The sequence below is a fragment of the Antrostomus carolinensis genome, unplaced genomic scaffold, assembly GCF_000700745.2.
Source record: "Antrostomus carolinensis isolate BGI_N321 unplaced genomic scaffold, ASM70074v2 scaffold48530, whole genome shotgun sequence".
Lineage (NCBI taxonomy): Eukaryota > Metazoa > Chordata > Aves > Caprimulgiformes > Caprimulgidae > Antrostomus > Antrostomus carolinensis.
This window is the reverse complement of record NW_010291685.1, coordinates 13,751-19,813: the sequence shown is the minus strand read 5'-3', so window position 1 is coordinate 19,813 and position 6,063 is coordinate 13,751. Positions and strand designations below refer to the sequence as shown.

Below are 6,063 nucleotides of genomic sequence, written 5' to 3'. Positions count from 1 at the left end.
CGGGGTCCTGTGCCCCCGCCCCGGTCAGCGGTGCGGGGCTGCGGCCCCGTCAGCGTCGAGGTGAAGCAGGAAGGTGGTGCCTGTGCCCGGCTGTGCGGGTTTCACGGTGCGGGGCACACGGCACCCGAAGTGCTGTGTCATTGTGCGAGGGAGCTGGAAACAAGTGCGGGAGAAACTTGCTGCACCTCGGCTCTGGAGACGAGAATCGCTGGGGAGGGGAGGGGGGAATAACGTGGGCAAAGAACATAACGTGCTCTTCTGAACCTCGTCACCTTTGGAAGCACAAGTGCTTGTGTGTGGGTTTGCTGTTCATAGGTACAGATGTATTGAATGACGGCATGAAATCGCTACTTCAATTAAGCAACTCAGCGTCCTTTTACAGATAAAATCTTGGAAAGATCCCTGTTAGGGCATGATTGGTTTCTGTATGCTCTGAATTCTGGGAATTGTCTCAAGCTGTGGATAATTAGAAAAGTTATAAAACATGATGGATGCAATGTCAGGGGTTTTTTTCTGTAATGTCTTCATTATACGTGACTTTTTTGTGTCCTTACAAGCCATAGGTGTTCTGAATTTTTTTGCACTTACTGATGGAAAAAGTTATTAACATAGTTATGATGATGGCTAAACTAAGCTGAGAAGACTAACCCTTCTTTTCCATATGTGTTTCCTAAACAGGCAAAAAATGTTTATTTTATTTAATGTAAATTCAGTATTGGCAGGCGGGATGAGGGAAGTCTTTGAAGAGTGCTTCTGAACCTTGGATTGGTCAGAGCACTGAATTGCTGTTACAGAAAGTGAAATTAATTCTACTTGAATCCAGTTGTACTATCAAAACCAAGTACTGTGCAAACTTCCTGGGTAGAACAGAGAAAAAAAATAAGAACCCCGAAAGAGGCTTATTTAAATCTTCAAGTGAGATAAGAGTGTTGAGAAGTTATGAAGAATGTTCAGGGCACTTTGAATGTTATCGTCAGTGCTTAGGAATAAATACATGCTCAAACCCATGGCAAATTGTTGTTCTTTCAAATACCCTTTCTGTGCAGCAGCAGAACTTTGTGTTCTATTACTCCTTTTTTTATCCAAAGGAAATTAGATAATGCAAACTTACACTAAGGTGTAAAAACACTGTCTTTTTGAGAATTTCTTGTATTCTGACTTAAAATTTTTCTTCAAACAATTTATCAAATCAAGTTTATGTATCAAAAGCAGATGTGTCTTATTTTTATAGGATGATTTATTTGAAGTATAGCATAAGAGTAGCCTGATTCAAGTGTATGTGAATTGGTCACTAAAGAACTTTTTGTACAGTGCTTTTCAGAATGTAGAATGTAATGTGTAAAATGATAGACTTTTAGGTTTTTTATTCTCTATTCTGAAAACTGTTTTTGTTTTCCTTTCTGAAGTGCAAAATACAGCAATCTGTGATTAGTTTGTTGTTGGGTTTTTTTGTTTGGTTGGTTTTTTTTAAGGAGTCCAGCCTGACAAGTTTACCAAAATTGCTTGTATAATTTTGGTGTATATCAGTAATGCTTAATGAGAGCAGGCTCTCAAATGCTCTTACTGCTTTCAATCCCAGATAATGCTGTATAATTTTTTATTTTTATTTAGTCACAGACCTATAATGTAGGAATAATAACTTCAGTATGCAGTTCTGGGGTATGGTGTTAACATACTGATACTGTAGAATATGTGAATATAATTTACTGTAGAGTATGAGAATATAATTTAGGTTTTACTTTCACTCTCTCCCCCTGCAGTGTGGAAGATGACATGGGCCTTTTTGACTCTCCTTCGCTCAGTGTGATTTGCAGCATGTTTTCAGTCTGCCCAACTGACCTTTTATGATTGAAGCTGATGTTTGTTGAGCTGGATACTAGTTGATAGGACTTTTTTTTTTTTTTCAGATTTGTAGATCTATCTGAGCTATTTGTATGTTAGTAGATAGAAAAGTTTGACTGTGTTCATTTTAAACTGTTTTGTGCTTTTCTTTTTGTATCTTTGAAATTCAGATAAATGATGAGTGGTAAAGCTTTTTTATTTTGACCAAAAAAAAAAAAAAAAAAATCCATTGCATAGGCAAAGCTTATTGCAGATAGAGAGTTCTAAAATAAAAATCCTTCCCTTTGAGCAACTATCAGTACAACTAAATTAAAATAATGCATTTTTTTTATACTGCATTTTTTTCTTCACCTTTTCTTCCCAGTTCCTTCTTTTGCTGTCCTTAGGACCAGTATGATTTCTATGCCGCTTCATCTATTCCCATTATATGATTTGAGTAGGGAACTTTTAATTGTAATGCCTTTTACATGTGTGTGTCTTTAATAAGCTACAAATGGTTTTTCTTGTCCTGGTGAATCTCAAATATTAATTTTGTTGCCTGTCAATGTTAGAAAAAGGAGAAAATGCAAGGACCAACCTTCATTCTTATAAACTTAGTTGTTCACAGTGAATTAGTTTTTAGTTTTTTACCCTACTAGCTTTTTTTTTTCCCCCCATACCTCCTCCAATGTTTAATGTTACTTTGAGCTTTAGTGTGGATGAGCAGCAGATCGCTTGCTGAATTGTAAGGGGAAGAATAGTGTTAATCTCTTTAAATATACTAACAGACTTGAGAAATACGAGGTCATAAGTGTCAAAATTAGAGTGCTTCTTATTTTGGTAATATTAGAAAAAACTTGGTGTCTGTCAGTAAAAGAAAACTGAGAAACTGTTTCCTGGTGAAGTAAACTGACTTGTATTTACACAGCGATTCTGAGCCTTCCTGATTTTTCATTTTTGTTATTTTTCTAAACTAACTACTTTGAGCGTATCTTTTTTTTTTTAATAATGAAGCATTAAGTGGATGATCAGGAATTTGTCAAGGGTCATGTGCCAGATCATAAGAAAAATAGAAATTAATTTAGCAAATGGACATTTAGTGCCTTACCTCTCTAAGGAAACAGCTTCTGCTATTGTGGAAACCCAGAAGTAGCTGGTTATGGGTAGCAACTGCTGTTTGTAGATGCCTCTTTCAATTTGCCTTTGCTTCTGCATCACCAATATGTTTTTGACCTTTATCCATAGACTGTAAGCATCTGATCTGAGTGAGCTGAGGACCTGGGTGTATGTGTTTTGGCAAAAGCATTTGATACATAAAAAAAAAAGTGTTTAAATACAAACATGGAATTGTATACTTTTTGTTGAACTTTTTAAGTACTTTGAGGAGTCAAGTGCTCAATACTGCTTTCTTTTTTGCAGTGGTGCTACAGCTTGTCCATTTATGTGCAGTGTCCTTTATGAATGTATAGTCCTGCATGCCATGATTTGAAGCATGTAATGATTTTTTTTTACCAAGTTGCATTTTCACTATAATTAAAAAAATTGTGGGGTTTTTTTAGATCTTTCTTTTAGAGCTTTTTGATCTCATAACCACTTAAATATCATCCAGACTTTTCTGTTAAAGAGAAATTTGTTACCAGCCAAAGTCTACTTTACCCAGAGGCTGAGCTAATCTATCAATGAGACATGGTACCAAAACAGAATATTTAGACCTCTTTTTCTGTCTTTAGATTGGACTGGTTTAGATGAAGATGAAGATGCACACGTCTGGGAAGACAACTGGGATGATGACAATGTTGAAGATGATTTCTCCAATCAGTTAAGGTAATTTTATTTTTAACTTACTGTTCTAGAAGCTGAGTAAAATGTTTAAAATGGCATTGTTTAGTTAAGATCTGAAAGTTTGAAATCTTATTTTGAAAAATAGAGATCTGAAACTGAAATAAATGAAAGCTCTGCTTTGTGCTTTTCTATCTAAAGCCTTTCAGAACCAGACTTGAGGGATTACAGCACAATTTGAAGTACTGATCAACATTTCATCTTTTCAAATTGTACTGTGAGCCCCAAAATATGCCTCATGTCACCGACATGTTCAGGCTTTTGTGGTGTTACGCACCGTAGTACAGAGATCTCTGCAAATTGTGATACAGTTAACACTTCTTCAATTTAACGTGAATAAATCCTTTTCTAAGGACTTTCTACGTGTGTGTGAAAATTCTCAATTGTAATGCAAAGATTAATGGCGAGGGATCCAAGATTATCTCTTCTGTGCTGTGTGGTATGCAAAATGTGCTGGTACAATTTTTTTTCCCTATGCTTTCAAATAGCATTACTGTTCTTTGCCCAAATGGACAAATTTTCCAGAGATCAGTTATCTATATCAATGTTAAGGTTCCCTTCTTGTGTGCGATGAGCATGCTGTGTATGAGCAGCAATAGCAAAGGAATTGTTTATAACATCCTTTAAAAAAAGGAATTGCAATTTGGATACCTCTAATCCAGTTGTTTAATCCTCTTTGTCACTTGTAGTTTCATTTAATCCTTTACTGAAGTGTAATTATATTTTAAATTGTTTCAAGCATCAATACAAACTCACATTTTATAATTAATCCCTTGGTTTGCTGCATGAGGAGCAAACTGTCTGTAATATAGCCTGATTAAACAGTTCCTGGGTTGAACTCCCTTATTGTACTCCAGTGAAAGTAATCTTTTATGTAGAAGATACAAAAATAGTCTTTGGTATAGTTGTTTTTTATAAGATTGAAAAGCAGTTAAACTGTAATATTGGAAAACAAGTTGATATGCGGTGAAACAGACTTTCAAGGGGTAGCATAATTCTTGATAAACACAGTTGATCTTGATAAACCTTTAATAACTGTGCCTTAATTGTAGCCTGTAGTATTGGTGACCATATACTAGTGTTAAAATTATAGTTTGCAGTGTTGTTTGCTTGCAGCATGTTTTTATTTCATCTTTAGAAAGAAAATGCCACAGTCCTCCACTTCTAAAATTCCACTACTAAGCATGTGAACTAATCTGAAATATTTTTAGAGCTCTGCACTACTGTATCTAGATACACGTATGCTAAGACTAGGAGATAGAACAGGATGCAGTTCTGGCTGGTGTGTTTGAAGGCAGGTGAGAAGCAAAGTGAAGACAAAGCAGGAGTGATAATGTTTGCAGTTACAAACTTGCTGTCCTGACCATGACTAACTGGAACAAAGCAGTCCTTTTCCCTCAGAATTGTTCACTGGAAGGTTTATTGCACCAAGTTTTAAAAATAGTGCACTCTGGTATATTTATTTAAATACATACAAAGAAAAAGCTGAAATTATTTGGAAGTACATGCATTGAAATCACTCAGATCAGTAGCTCATTTCATTTAAGGAAATCTTGAGAGTAACTAGTACAAGATATTTTGTTTTTTCTAACGTGTCTGAAGTTGTTGCAGACTCACAGGTGCTGCTTTGTGCCCTATAGTTGTACTCAGCCATGGTGGGTCAGGGGACAATAACTATGATTAAAACAAGTATTTGAATTTTTCACTTAGAAGTCACTTCTAGTGATCTAAGATACTAAGCTGAAATTGAAGAACTACAGAGTAAGTGGGGTTGGGGTTATTGGTATGAACCAGAAAGCAGTATGCCACGTTCATGTTCTAAAGTGATTGTATATTGTGCAGTATATTTAATTTTAAAAAATTCAAATGTCTGACAGGTTTTTTGGGATGTTTTAACGTACCTTTTTTTCTATACAGAGCTGAATTGGAAAAACATGGATACAAGATGGAAACTTCATAGTTTTTGCTGAATATGGAGTGGTTTAACATTGAACTGTGGGATAGACTATATTGAGAAAAGAAGAAAAGATGGAAAATGAGAAGACAGTTCACTATCTACTTGGATTTATTATTGTTTTTGTATAAAAAATAAAGTTTTTAATCTTAGCCTAGTTATACATTCAACCTCTACTAAACTGGTAACTTGCATTTTGGTTTGAAATGCCTTGTGTGGCAGAATTCATGGACTTGCCTAGAATGCTACTAATGCTCTTGCCCTGGCTGATGCTGTTGCACCAGCTCCCGTCACGGGGAACCAAATAAGCATTACAAGAGTGAACACTAGTGAATGTTTCTGTCATAGGGAGTGTCGAGATACCAAAAAGAAATAAAATACTTGTATATTCCAATTAAAATGCAGCAGAGGTAGAGAGGAGTGTTGGAGACTGATAAAGCTTATTTTAC

At 35.7% G+C, this 6,063-nt stretch overlaps 1 long non-coding RNA gene across 1 annotated transcript; it reads left to right on the top strand.

Moving 5' to 3' along the window:
• Nucleotides 1-3,549: 3,549 nt before the first annotated feature.
• LOC104531699 (uncharacterized) lies at nt 3,550-5,766 on the top strand. The gene is made up of 2 exons (XR_728082.1): nt 3,550-3,645; nt 5,578-5,766. It is a non-coding gene; the product is annotated as an uncharacterized LOC104531699 (long non-coding RNA).
• The last annotated feature ends 297 nt before the right edge of the window (nt 5,767-6,063 follow it).